This window comes from Dendrobates tinctorius, unplaced genomic scaffold (genome assembly GCF_039654945.1).
Source record: "Dendrobates tinctorius isolate UK_male_01 unplaced genomic scaffold, ASM3965494v1 ptg000022l, whole genome shotgun sequence".
Lineage (NCBI taxonomy): Eukaryota > Metazoa > Chordata > Amphibia > Anura > Dendrobatidae > Dendrobates > Dendrobates tinctorius.
In genome coordinates, this window is record NW_027361690.1 from 91461962 (window position 1) to 91478052 (window position 16091).

The window sequence follows — 16091 nt, forward strand, 5'->3', positions numbered from 1 at the left end:
CCCCTTGTGATGGATTGCAGCGGGGGACCTGAATAAACTGTGGAGAGGTATGGATATTGTTGTTTTTTTAATTTTTTTGTTACAGGAGAACAGGGCATTCTGTTGGATTGGCATAATAAGGGTGTGTGCACATGCTGCGGATTCTGCTGCGGTTCCGCAGCGGATTTGGCGACATATCCCCAAATCCTGGCCCCCCTCAACACATCCCTACACTCACTTCTACCACCCTGCCACGATCCTCTACACGTCTTCGCAACCATGACAACCTCATACCTATTCATCCAGCCCCCACTCCCCCAACCCCCTTACCTGGAGCCCTATGGAACGCACGCTCTGTTTGCAACAAGGTGTCATTTATCCATGACCTCTTTATCACCAACAAACTCTCCTTCCTCGCCATCACTGAAACCTGGCTCACTCCCTCTGACACAGCCTCTCCAGCTGCGCTCTCCTATGGCGGACTCCATCTCTCCCACACCCCTCGCCCCAGCAATAAACGTGGTGGAGGAGTTGGCTTGCTCCTGTCTGATACTTGCTCCTTTACCCCAATTCCTCTGCCACCCTCCTCTACTCTTCCCTCGTTCGAGGTGCACTCCGTCCGCATCCATTCCCCCTCCAACCTCCAACTGGCTGTCATCTACCGCCCCCCAGAACTAGCCATCTCCACCTTTCTCGACCACTTCACCACCTGACTACTCCATTTCCTTTCTGCTGACATCCCCACCATCATCATGGGCGACTTCAACATCCCTATTGACACTTCCACCCCGACTGCCTCTAAACTTCTATCGCTCACGGCTTCCCTCGACCTCACTCAATGGTCCTCTGCGGCCACTCACAAAGATGGTCACACGCTGGACCTTATCTTCACCCGTCTCTGTTCCCTCACAAATCTCAATAACTCACCCATCCCCGTCTGACCACAACCTACTGACATTCTCTTCCCTCTCCTCTCCTACTGCGCAACCCCCACTCCATAATCTCGCTCACCCTCGCAGGAATCTCAAACACCTCAATTTACAATCACTCTCTGAATCCCTTCTCCCTCTTACAGACATAGCTTCCCTTCATGACACAGATGCTGCTGCCACTTTTTATAACACCACAATAACAGCAACACTTGATTCGGCCGCCCCCCTCATGCAGAGCAAAACTCGTACAATCAACAGGCAGCCCTGGCTGACCAGCCTGACCAAAGAACTGCGACAGGTTTCCAGGTCCGCTGAGCGGAGATGGAAGAGAACCCATTCTACTGAGCACTTCAGTGCATACAAGCAGTCACTTGCCAGCTTTAAGTCCACGCTCTCTGCCGCAAAACAAACTTACTTCGCATCTCTCATATCCTCCCTGTCTCATAACCCTAAACAGCTCTTCAACACTTCCAATTCTCTACTCCGTCCCACAGCACCTCCTCCCCCTCCTCTCATCTCTGCTGAAGACTTTGCCTCCTTCTTTAAGCAGAAGATCGACACGATCAGACAAAACTTTGGCCCGCAGCCCCCAATGCCCCTCTTAGCCGCTCAGCCCTGTTCTGCAAAAGCCAGCTTCTCCACCATGACAGAAGATCAGCTCTCCACCCTTCTGTCAAGATCACACCTCACCACTTGTGCCCTCGACCCACTCCCGTCCCACCTCATCCCTAACTTGGCCACAGTCCTCATCCCATCTCTAACACACCTTTTCAACCTTTCACTTACAAATGGTGTCTTTCCCTCATCCTTCAAACATGCCTCAATCACACCCATCCTCAAAAAGCCCTCCCTTGACCCATCCTCTGTGTCTAACTATCGCCCAATATCTCTTCTCCCTTATGCCTCAAAACTACTGGAACAGCATGCATATCTTGAACTGTCCTCCCACCTCTCCTCCTGTTCCCTCTTTGACCGGTTACAATCTGACTTCCGACCGCATCACTCAACTGAAACTGCGCTAACTAAAGTCACTAACGACTTACTAACCGCCAAGAGCAAGCAACACTACTCTGTCCTCCTTCTCCTGGACCTGTCCTCTGCATTCGACACCGTAGACCATTCCCTCCTGCTACAGATTCTCTCATCTCTTGGCATCACAGACTTGGCCCTATCCTTGATTTCATCATACCTAACGGACCAAACATTCACTGTCTCCATCTCACACACCACCTCCTCACCTCGCCCCCTGTCTGTCGGTGTTCCCCAAGGCTCTGTCCCAGGACCCCTACTATTCTCCATCTATACCTTCGGCTTGGGACAGCTCATAGAATCTCACAGTTTGCAGTATCACCTCTACGCCAATGACACGCAGATGTACCTATCTGGTCCCGATCTCGCCTCCTGACTGAAATCCCACAATGTCTGTCTGCTATCTCAGCCTTCTTCTCTGCTCGCTTTCTCAAATTGAACATGGACAAAACAGAATTTATCATCTTTCTCCCATCTCACTCTACCCCTCCACCAGACCTATCCATCATTGTCAACGGCTGCTCTCTTTGCCCAGTCCCGCACGCTCGGTGCCTTGGGGTGATCCTCGACTCTGCGCTCTCTTTCAAACCACATATCCAAGCCCTCGCCTCCTCCTGCCGCCTCAAACTCAAAAATATTTCCCGGATCCGCTCATTCCTCAACCACGAAACGACAAAATCACTAGTGCACGCTCTTATCATCTCCCGACTCGACTACTGCAACCTCCTACTCTCTGGCCTCCCCTCTAGCAGTCTGGCACCGCTCCAGTCCATCGTACACTCTGCTGTCCACCTGTATCCCCGCTACTCCCCAGCCTCCCCCCTATGCCAGGCCCTTCACTGGCTTCCTATCGCCCAGAGGATCCAATTCAAAACCCTAACCATGACATGCAAAGCCATCCACAACCTGTCTCCTCCATACATCTGTGACATGGTCTCTAGGTACCTACCTGCACGCAACCTTCGATCATCTCAAGATCTCCTTCTCTACTCCCCTCTTATCTCTTCTTCCCACAACCGCATACAAGACTTCTCCCGTGCTTCCTCCATACTCTGGAACTCCCTGCCGCAACACATCAGACTCTCACCATCAACGGAAACCTTCAAGAAGAACCTGAAGGCCCACCTGTTCCGACAAGCCTACAGCCTGCAATGATCCTCGGTCTACTGAACCACCGCACGACCTGCTCTACCCCCTCCTACTGTATCCTCACCCATCCCTGTAGACTGTGAGCCCTCGAGGGCAGGGTCCCCTCTCCTTATGTGCTTGTGCGTCCCTTGTCTTACACTTGTTTATTATTCTTGTATATATTACACTTGTCTATAATTCCCCTTTTGACACGTAAAGCGCCATGGAATAAATGGCACTATATAAATGCATAATAATAAATTGGCCGCTGCGGGTCCGCAGCAGTTTTTGCTGCGGTGTACAGTACCATTATTCCCTATGGGAATACAAAACCGCAGTGCAGACGATGCGGATTCTTCCTCGCGGTTTTCCTGCGGTTTTGAAACCGCAGAAAGAATTGACATGTCAATTCTTTCTGCGGATTTCGCTGAGGTTTGCCATCTCCATTGAGGAGATGAAAAACCGCAGGGCAAAACCGCAGAGCAATCCGCAGGTAAAACCGCAGGTCTTTTGACCTGCAGATTTACCTGCGGATTTTACAAAATCCGCGCGGCCAAATCCGCACCCCATTCCGCAGCGTGTGAACATGCCCTAAGGGATTCTGTTGGATTTGGTCAAAAACTTTGTGTCATTATTTTATTGAAATAATTTTTAATTAATGTGTTTGTGTCTTTTTTTTTAACCCTTCACTACTATAGGATTAATAATGGATAGGTGTCTTATTGACACTTCTCCATTAATAACCAGGCTTAATGTCACCTTTCAATAGCAAGGTGACATTAACCCCTTATTAACCCACATGCCACCGCTAAAGGCAGTGGGAATAGAGAGGCTAAGTGCCAGGAAAGGCGCATCTTACAAATGCAACTTTTCTGGGGTGGCTGGGAGCAGATTTTTTTTAGCCGGGGGGGGGCAATAACAATGGTCTCTCCCTAGGCTATTAATATCTGCCCTCACTCACTGGCTTTCCCTCTCTGGCGGAGAAAATACCGCTGGAGCCCACAGAATTTTTTCCGCGATTATATCCTTAAATTTAACCCCTAGAGTTCCAAATTTTTCCTAACACAAGCTAATAAATTTATTACACACTGACATATTTAAATCGTTTTGATATGCCATGGTTTACTATATGTAAACCATGTGTCATATCATGTCAAGTTTTGTAATGATTTGTAATGATTTTACAGAAGCCGGCAATTGATTTAGTGGCTATTATGCTATGTAGAACTCTATGAAATATAAATATATATATATATGTCTCAATGACATATATATATACAGTCATGGCCAAAAGTATTGACACCCCTGCAATTCTGTCAGATAATACTCAGTTTCTTCCTGAAAATGATTGCAAACACAAATTCTTTGGTATTATTATCTTCATTTAATTTGTCTTAAATGAAAAAACACAAAAAGAATTGTCCTAAAGCCAAATTGGATATAATTCCACACCAAACATAAAAAAGAGGGTGGACAAAAGTATTGGCACTGTTCGAAAAATAATGTGATGCTTCTCTAATTTGTGTAATTAACAGCACCTATAACTTACCTGTGGCACCTAACAGGTGTTGGCAATAACTAAATCACACTTGCAGCCAGTTGACATGGATTAAAGTTGACTCAACCTCTGTCCTGTGTCCTTGTGTGTACCACATTGAGCACGGAGAAAAGAAAGAAGACCAAAGAATTGTCTGAGGACTTGAGAAACCAAATTGTGAGGAAGCATGAGCAATCTCAAGGCTACAAGTCCATCTCCAAAGATCTGAATGTTACTGTGTCTACCGTGCGCAGTGTCATCAAGAAGTTTAAAGCCCATGGCACTGTGGCTAACCTCCCTAGATGTGGCCGGAAAAGAAAAATTGACAAGAGATTTCAACGCAAGATTGTGCGGATGTTGGATAAAGAACCTCCACTAACATCCAAACAAGTTCAAGCTGCCCTGCAGTCCGAGGGTACAACGGTGTCGACCCGTACTATCCGTCGGCATCTGAATGAAAAGGGACTGTATGGTAGGAGACCCAGGAAGACTCCACTTCTTACCCCGAGACATAAAAAAGCCAGGCTGGAGTTTGCCAAAACTTACCTGAAAAAGCCTAAAACATTTTGGAAGAATGTTCTCTGGTCAGATGAGACAAAAGTAGAGCTTTTAGGGCAAAAGCATCAACATAGAGTTTACAGGAGAAAAAAGAGGCATTCAAAGAAAAGTACACGGTCCCTACAGTCAAACATGGCGGAGGTTCCCTGATGTTTTGGGGTTGCTTTGCTGCCTCTGGCACTGGACTGCTTGACCGTGTGCATGGCATTATGAAGTCAGAAGACTACCAACAAATTTTGCAGCATAATTTAGGGCCCAGTGTGAGAAAGCTGGGTCTACCTCAGAGGTCATGGGTCTTCCAGCAGGACAATAACCCAAAACACACTTCAAAAAGCACTAGAAAATGGTTTGAGAGAAAGCACTGGAGACTTCTAAGGTGGCCAGCAATGAGTCCAGACCTGAATCCCATAGAACACCTGTGGAGAGATCTAAAAATGGCAGTTTGGAGAAGGCACCCTTCAAATATCAAGGACCTGGAGTAGTTTACCAAAGAAGAATGGTCTAAAATTCCAGCAGAGCATTGTAAGAAACTCATTGATGGTTACCAGAAGCGGTTGGTCGCAGTTATTTTGGCTAAAGGTTGTGCAACCAAGTATTAGGCTGAGGGTGCCAATACTTTTGTCCAGCCCATTTTTGGAGTTTTGAGTGAAATGATCAATGTTTTGCTTTTTGCTTCATTCTCTTTTGTGTTTTTTCATTTAAGACAAATTAAATGAAGATAATAATACCAAAGAATTTGTGTTTGCAATCATTTTCAGGAAGAAACTGAATATTATCTGACAGAATTGCAGGGGTGTCAATACTTTTGGCCATGACTGTATATATATATATATTCTATGTGTATATATCTATTCTTTTGATTCTTTATTAAACATGTCAGTGTGATTTTACTGTGTTACACACTGAATTGTCGGCTTTTGTAAAGGACACCAGTGCGTATTTCTCGCAAGTCACATGTCTGGTCCATGTGTAATCCGTATTTTTCTCTCCCCCATAGACTTGCACTGGCTTTTTTCGGGCATAACACGGTGCGAATCGTAGCATGCTGCGATTTTCTCAGCACGTATAATACGGCCGAGAAACAAATCGCCTGAAGGGAGCTGCCCCATAGATTAACATTGGGACTCGTGCAATGCGATTTTTTTGCGCACAGCACTCGTCTGTATTTCTCGATAGTGTGACTTCAGCTTTAGATGTAGCAGTGCTCAGAATGCTGAGCTGTGTGTAACCCTGCCCACACCCCTGATTGGCAGCTTCCTGTGTAAACTGTACATAGTCAGCAAGCTGCTAATCAGTGGTGGGGGCAGAGTTAGGCTGGTCACACTTAACGTATAAAAATACGGACCGTATTGTACTGTCGTAATACGCAGAAATGTTCCCTGAACAGTGATCCGTATGTCATCCGTTGTCAAGGTGTGGCTCCGTTTTTTGTGCATGTAAGCATCCGTATGGCAACCATATGCCGAGATTTTCTTGCAGGCTTGCAAAATGGACATATAATGGAGCCCAATGACAGGTTAAAACACACACGAAAGAATAGATATATACACATTGTATATATATATATATATATATATATATATATATATATATATATATATACACAGTACAGACCAAAAGTTTGGACTCAAAGAGTTTTCTTTATTTTCATGGCTATGAAAATTGTAGATTCACTCTGAAGGCATCAAAACTATGATTTAACACATGTGGAATTATATAATTAACAAGAAAGTGTGAAACAACTGAAAATATGTCTTATATTCTAGGTTCTTCAAAGTAGCCACCTTTTGCTTTGATTACGGCTTTGCACACTCTTGGCATTCTCTTGATGAGCTTCAAGAGGTAGTCACCGAAATGGTCTTCCAACAGTCTTGAAGGAGTTCCCAGAGATGCTTAGCACTTGTTGGCCCTTTTGCCTTCACCCTGCGGTCCAGCTCACCCCAAACCAACTTGATTGGGTTCAGGTCTGGTGACTGTGGAGGCCAGGTCATCTGGAGTAGCACCCCATCACTCTCCCTCTTGGTCAAATAGCCCTTACACAGCCTGGAGGTGTGTTTCGGGTCATTGTCCTGTTGAAAAATAAATGATGGTCCAACTAAACGTAAACTGGATGGAGTAGCAAGCCGCTGCAAGATGCTGTGGTAGCCATGCTGTTTCAGTATGCCTTCAATTTTGAATAAATCCCCAACAGTGTCACCAGCAAAGCACCCCCACACCATCACACCTCCTCCTCAATGCTTCACGGTGGGAACCAGGCATGTAGAGTCCATCCGTTCACCTTTTCTGCGTCGCACAAAGACAAAGTGGTTGGAACCAAATATCTCAAATTTGGAGTCCTCAGACCAAAGTACAGATTTCCACTGGTCTAATGTCCATTCCTTGTGTTCTTTAGCCCAAACAAGTCTCTTCTGCTTGTTGCCTGTCCTTAGCAGTGGTTTTCTAGCAGCAATTTTACCATGAAGGCCTGCTGCACAAAGTCTCCTCTCAACAGTTGTTGTAGAGATGTGTCTGCTGCTAGAACTCTGTGTGGAATTGACCTGGTCTCTAATCTGAGCTGCTGTTAACCTGCGATTTCTGAGGCTGGTGACTCGGATGAACTTATCCTCCGCAGCAGAGGTGACTCTTGGTCTTCCTTTCCTGGGCCAGTCCTCATGTGAGCCAGTTTCTTTGTAGCGCTTGATGGTTTTTGCCACTGCACTTGGGGACACTTTCAAAGTTTTCCCAATTTTTCAGACTGACCGATGTCACGGCCACGCTCGACTGGAAAAAGCGCATCCAGCAGGGCGGATTTAGATGACACGCGTGACCCTGGATACACCGCCTCCAGTTGGGCGAATTTAAATAATCGGAAGTACACGTATGTCTGGAAAACCCACCTCCAGTAATGCGAATTTAAACAATAAAAGGGACAACCTGGGTAACAATAACAATGGTGGCCCTGCAACAGGGAAACGGGGAAGTGGAGACCTCGTACACTCCCCTGAGTCAGTATCTCTACACTCCTAACGTTCCCTAGGTCGGTTCCGCACCGGGTGACGATTCGGAACCTAAAAACCCTGACTCGCCCTGCACTTAACCCTCACTAGTGAAGTGGACGGTGAGGAAGCTAATCTCACCACTGCACTAAAACACACATAAGGAAAAGAGACAAAACGGGAACACCACTTAGCTTTGCTCTATTGCTTACGCTCCCAGCAACAGAGCCCACCACCTGCGTGCATCTTTTCCTCTGACCGGATCCAATACCATAGTGCAGCCTTGGAGCAAACAGAGTCCACCACCTGCGTGCAGCTGTCCAGAAACAGAGTCCAGCATATGAGTCCAGCTTTCCAGCAAAAGAGTCCAGCATCTTGAGTCCAGCTTTCTAGCAACCGAGTCCAGCATCATGAGTGCAGCTCTACACCATAGCTGCCACTCCACCAAGCCATGCAAGAACTCCTTGCTGACACCATAGCTGCAACGCCACCAAGCCATGCCAGCCCTCCTCGCAGACACTATAGCTGCCACTCCAGGACTCTCACTGGGCTGCCCGGGACTCTCCTTCAGCTCCATCCTTCACCCAGGCTTGCTTGTAACTGAGGACTATCACCAACAGTGATTACCACACCTGACACTCTTTTATAGAGCAATCACACCTGTTTTATAATTACGTGCACAAAACTAAAGTAACCAAAGTGCAATAGTAACATAGTAACATAGTTTTGAAGGCTGAAGGAAGACCTTATGTCCATCTAGTTCAGCCTATTTTTAGTGCAGCTGTTCTGCATTGTTGATCCTGGGGAAGGCAAAAAACCCACAGAGTAGAAGCCAATTTTCTCCATAGGGAAAAAAATTAATTCCCCTAAGCTGGGTCAACCATCTGCCTATAATATTATGTTATTCGTAACCTTCTATACTGTTACTCACAAGAAAAGCATCCATTCCTTTCTTAAATTCATTCAGTGAGTTGGCCATCACCACTTCCTCAGGAAGAGAATTCCAGAGCCTCACTGCTCTTACCGTGAAGAACCCTCTTCTATGCTGGTGCAGAAATTGTCTTTCCTCCAAACGAAGAGAATGCCCCCTTGCTCTTGTCACAGTCCTTGGTACAAACAGTTCATTGTAGAGGTCTCTGTATTGCCCTCACCACCACCGGGGGGGGGGGCAAATTTAGAACAAAAAAACCCACAGTGCAATCATCCCAATGGCCACCGGGGGGAAACTAGAACTGAAACACAGCCAAAGAAAAAAAAGGTTACTTGTGCATTTTCTCTGTAATATCCAACCTGGATCATGACAGTACCCTTCCCTTAATGAGGGGCCTCTGGACCCTCAAGACCGCTCCTCATTAGGGAACCACCTACAGCGGGGACCCCCAGGTCCAGAGTTCACCCCAACCACTACCTGACACTTCAGGTTAATGACATACGCACCGCTGGTATAGGCAATGTATGTTCTGGAGGCACCACACATCTCCAAAGCGTCCACCTGGGGAACGAGTTATGTATGTGTATGTTCGGTATGAGCTGGTAAGACTCCGCAACACACTTCCACAGGATGTTTTTTGGTGGCCACCCATACATGCTCGTTCACACACAGGTCCGGACCTGAACGTTTATTGCCACACATTCGTTTGTCATAATTCGGTGAACTCATTCTGGGATCGACAACAGAGGCGTCCCCCTGTGTCACCACATTCACACCCCCACTATTCACCAAGGGAACACCACCCTCCAACCCTTTACACCACGAGGTCTGCGCCTCCCAGGGTTGGCTAATAGCGAGGGTTGAGATTTGCCCCTACTCCCCCGCAGCGCACCTGCTGCACACACTGGAGAGGAAGGAGCCTGGGATATGGAGGAAAAATACACTCCCTGGTCGCCTTCCTCCACAAGACCAGGAGGGGGCGGCTTCTTCGGTGGTATGGAAGATTTGGCGTGAGCCCCACGGACTATAACACCAGTCTGCTCACTACTGGGACGTACCCCTTCACCTCGGGGAACCCCAGACAGCACCATGGGTACACCAACTCCACCCACCTGCCTGGGTGCGTCCGCCAGTATGAGCAAGTCCCGCTCCCCAGCAGCGACTCTAGGGGGCTTCACTGCCAGCTGCTATTTGATTTTCCGGTTGAGTCAGAGGGAAGGCACCAGACCCTGATTACTGCTGCTGGAACTGCTTACACACCATGCAGCTCCTCACTCACCTCAGTGAGGCCCAGCAGCAAATGCTCACAGGTCTGAACATGGCCCGAGGCTCACCAGAAAAAAAATGTATGGGTTGGTGATAATGTCACGGCCACGCACGACTGGACACAGTGCCTCCAGCAGGGCGGATTTAGATGACACGCGTGACCCTGGATACACCGCTTCCAGTTGGGCGAATTTAAATAATAAAACGTGCAGCTGGATACGCCGCCTCCAACAGGCGAATTTCGGAAATTCACGTATGTCTGGAAAACCCGCCTCCAGTAAGGCGAATTTAAACAATAAAAGGGAAAACCTGGGTAACAATAACAATGGTGGCCCTGCGATAGGGAAACGGGGAAGTGAAGACCTCCTGCACTCCTGAGTCAGTGTTTCTACACTCCTAACTTTCTCTAGCCCGGTTCCGCACCGGGAGATGATCAGGAACCTAAAAACCCTGACTCGGGATCCAACACCATAGTGCAGCTTTGGGGCAAACAGAGTCCACCACCTGCGTGCAGCTGTCCAGAAACAGAGTCCAGTATATGAGTCCAGCTTTCCAGCAAAAGAGCCCAGCATCTTGAGTCCAGCTTTTCAGCAACCGAGTCCAGCATCATGAGTGCAGCTCTACACCATAGCTGCCACTCCACCAAGCCATGCAAGAACTCCTTGCTGACACCATAGCTGCAACTCCACCAAGTCATGCCAGCCCTCCTCGCAGACACCATAGCTGCCACTGCAGGACTCTCACTGAGCTGCCCGGGACTCTTCTTCAGCTCCATCCTTCACCCAGGCTTGCTTGTAACTGAGGACTATCACCAACAGTGATTACCACACCTGACACTCTTTTATAGAGCAGTCACACCTGTTTTATAATTACGTGCACAAAACTAAAGTAACCAAAGCGCAATCACGCTCACCACCACCGGGGGGCAAATTTAGAACAAAAGACACCACAGTGCAATCATCCTAATGGCCACCGGGAGGAAACTAGAACTGAAACACACAGCCAAAGGAAAAAAAGGTTACTTGTGCATTTTCTCTGTAATATCCAACCTGGATCATGACAACTGACCTTCATTTCTTAAAGTAATGATGGCCACTCGTTTTTCTTTACTTAGCTGCTTTTTTCTTGCCATAATACAAATTCTAACAGTCTATTCAGTAGGACTATCAGCTGTGTATCCACCAGACTTCTGCACAGCACAACTGATGGTCCCAACCCCATTTATAAGGCAAGAAATCGCACTTATTAAACCTGACAGGGCACACCTGTGAAGTGAAAACCGTTTCCGGTGACTACCTCTTGAAGCTCATCAAGAGAATGCCAAGAGTGTGCAAAGCAGTAATCAAAGCAAAAGGTGGCTACTTTGAAGAACCTAGAATATAAGACATACAGTATTTTCAGTTGTTTCACACTTTTTTGTTAATTATATAATTCCACATGTGTTAATTCATAGTTTTGAATTGATGCCTTCAGAGTGAATCTACAATTTTCATAGTCATGAAAATAAAGAAAACTCATTGAATGAGGTGTGTCCAAACTTTTGGTCTGTACTGTATATATAAATATATATACACACATGTCATTGAGACATATATATATATATGTATGTATTTACATTTCATAGAGTTCTACATAGCAGAATAGCCGCTAATTCAATTACCGGCTTCTGTGAAATCATTCCAAAACCCGACATGAAATGACACATGGTTTACATACAGTAAACCATTTCATTTCATTTATTTTTTTATATGTGTTTGACTAATAATTAGATTAGGGTTTGTGTGTAAAATTTGGGACATGTAGGTGTTAAATTAAGGGGTTAATTAGTTGAAAAAAATTGTGTGGTCTCCCGCGGTAAATTCGCAACCAGAGAGGGAAAGCCAGTGAGTGAGGGCAGATATTAATAGCCTTGAGAGGGACCATTGTTTTTGCCCCCCCGCTACAAAAATCTGCCCCCAGACACCCCAGAAAAGGCGCATGTATAAGATGTGCCTTTTCTGGCACTTAGCCTATTCCCATTGCCCTGTAGCGGTGGCTAATGGGTTAATAAGAATGGGTTAATGTCACCTTGCTATTGGTAGGTGATATTAAGCCGGATTAATAATGGAGAGGTGTCAAAAAGACACCTTTCCATTATTAACCCTAGACTAGTAAAGGGTTAAAAAACACAACAGACATTAATTAAAAATTCTTTTAATGAAATAAAGACACCAAGTTTTTGACCAAATTTATTCCTCTGCTAATCCATAAATAAACCATGGAAATGTAAAAAAAAAAATAAAACAAAAAAGCAACAATATACATACCTCTCCGCTGGTCAGTCAGGTCCCCCACTGCAATCCATCAGAAGGGGTTAACTGATTTACAACGCGAACGGTGCTAATGCGACCAGCCTGCTGTAAACCGCTGCCAGAATGACTTAGTTCATCTCTGTGCAGCCTCCCCGGCTAGAAGGAGATGAACTAATGAGTGTGGGAAAGTTTCTGAAATTTTTCCCACGCTCATCAGTTCACCTCAGGTCAGCCAGGGATGTCACTGAGGCTGTGCGGAGTCCCTGGCTGACCTGAGGTGAACTGATGAGCGTGGGGAAAGAATCAGAAACTTTTCCACGCTCATTAGTTCACACACTCATTAGCAGCCGATTTTCAATAAGAGGCGCGACTTCAGTCAGTCATCAGTATATTGTAAGCGGCGGCTCTACTCTCGCCCTGGCACTTTGGTTGATGGCTCCCTCACCAGTGCATCAATGCAGAGCTGCACTCCGGCTGGGTGCCTTTCTAATTCTGCTTAACTGCAGATTAACCCTATATTTACAGGTATATAGCATTACCCGACAGGACAGGTTCCTTTTATTCCTCTGAAATAATCACCAAACTTTTTTTTTTTCAGCTCTGCTCATTTTACTGCATTGTAAAAACTTTAAAGAGGGGGAAAAAAGACTAGATGTGACTATAAAATCATCCAAATAATTTCATGTAGAAAAATGAAAAAATTATGTACGTTTTCCTTTTTTTTATGACCTTGCTATAAAAGTACATTTTCACTTGATCTATAAATAATGTATATCTAACAGCCTTCACAGTGAGGACTGACACTGGCTTTGGTCAGGGACACTGTCAGGGACAGAAGATTCCAAAAGTCAGTTATTTCCAAAACTAGTACTGAACATGAAGGCAATGATCAGTCAACTGAGGCGGGGGACAAATGTTACTGGTATCTATATGAAGGCCCCAAATACCTCTCGTTACTACTCTTGATGGGCTGGCCATACATTAGTGATTTCAGACTAGTCAGGCAATGTGGTTACATTGTAGCAATGGATAACAATGCCATGTCAATACCCAGATCTCTGTATAGACCTGTAGAACAGTTGGAACAAGTCTGTACTGATGAGGTGACGGTAATAATGAGGCATAAATAATGGCACCAATCTGTCATCAATTGTACCAGATTTCTTACATGCGACTGACTACATTTGGGAAGCATTTCCTACAGCCTTTTTATACTACAATAAGTGTCACATAAGATGGTCTTAATCTTATACTTACCTTGTAATGTCTTCACATCCTGTCCGTCCAGATGTGTCCGGATCCCAGAATTCCAAGCGGCGGAAGTTCACCGACCGCCATATTGGGACACCCAAGTGATGGGTGTCTCACACACACACTGTATATGTTGTACGCACCACACACACACACTGTATACGCCGTACGCAGCCTCTTGCGCGGTACCACCAGCGGAACACCGTCGCGGACATGCCGCCGCCGGGATCAGCCAAATGATTCACTGACCGCCGCCATCTTTGTACAGGAGCACATGCGCAGTTTTAATGTGACCGCCGCTATCTGTCTGCACAAAGATGGCAGCAGTCTGATTTACTGCGCAAATTCCATGCAGGCGCAGTAAATCATTCGGCTGATCCCGGCAGCAGATGCGCGACGTGTCTACAGGCAGAGGAAGCCAGTCACATTAAAGGGGTTTTCCCACGAACGAAAGTTCATTTTAAAAATTGTCTGTGTCTGACTGTGTACAGAGCATACCACATCTCCTGGGCAGGGGAGGAAGCAAAAGACTATACTAACATTACAGCAGGGGATCATAGAGGATTCATTTTGTGAGGTAAAATATTTCACTGACTGAATTTAAACAATATTTTACCTCACAAAATGTATCCTCTGCGATCTCCAACACTAAGCAGCAGAGATCCATGTCGCAGCTCAGTCTTAAGGCCTATGCAGAGCAGCGGATCACTCGGACATGCGCTATCTGATTTTTGATCACTGACCCCTGTTATTCAATAGTGATGCTCAGATGATTTTTTTCTCGGTCCGACTGTCCAGGAGAAACAAATGGCCGCCTGCGTTACTTCCTTCCGAGTACTGGATGTGTGTCACACATACAAGTCTATGGGTGCGAGAAAGAAATGGATCCGACATGCTTCATCAGAGTGGAGTCCAATTATTAGTAGATTTCTATTGTATATAGGAAGCTGCATGTGATCATCTATATGGATTTAATGCAGAGTTATAATTATGGAAGCACACGGACATGAGAAACGGACACACGGGTGGAAATTGTTTTCTGGATGAAGGTTGGACGATTTTGCGACTGGTCGGCAGACGGCCACAGATTAGGAGACGATCAACCGCAACCATTATCATCCAGCTTTCCTTAATGCCCCCATAACCAGTGATACATCCACATGTGGGTATTGGCATTTTTAGGTGATTCCTTTCAGGAGCCTAGGAGAGATGACAGCTCCTGCTGGAGATGTAATGGTGGCAGTGCCCATCCTTTCCCCAGCTTTGAATATCTAATATATAAAGCTCAAGTGTGTATGTATGTGTGTATGTATGTGTGTGTATGTGTATGTCCGGGATTGGCATCCGCACCGTCGCAGCTACAGCCACAAAATTTGGCACAGTCACACTTCTGGACCCCGAAAGAGTCCTAAGCTATGTTCTGAGGCGAAGTTTTAACTCCGCGAGTTCCAATTCCAATTTTGCCCCTATCTATGTAATGGGGAAAAAGTGTGTGCGCATCAAGCCCCGCCCTTCATTATGATGTCACAAAGGTTGCCATGGCGACGCTGATTCATCATAGGTTGCAATGGGGACGTTTATGTCATAACGGTTGCCATGGTGATGATGATGTCATAATGGGTATATGGACACGGGACTATGGGATTGGAGGATGTGTGATGGGTATTGGGCACTCGACTATGGGATGGAGGATATGTATGATGGGTATATGGGCATGGGACTATGGGAGGGAGGATATGTATGATGGGTATATGGGCATGGGACGGAGGATGTGTGAAGGGTATATGGGCACTGGACTATGGGATGGAGGATGTGTGATGGGTATATGGGCACGGGACTATGGGATGAAGGATGTGTGAAGGGTATATGGGCACTGGACTATGGGATGGAGGATGTGTGATGGGTATATGGGCATGGGACTATGGGATGAAGGATGTGTGAAGGGTATATGGGCACTGGACTATGGGATGGAGGATGTGTGATGGGTATATGGGCACTGGACTATGGGATGGAGGATATGTATGACGGGTATATGGGCACGGGACTATGGGATGGAGGATGTGTGATGGGTATATGGGCACGGGACTATGGGATGGAGAATATGTATTATGGGTATATGGGCATGGGACGGAGGATGTGTGATGGGTATATGGGCACTGGACTATGGGATGGAGGATGTGTAATGGGTATATGGGCACTGGACTATGGGATGGA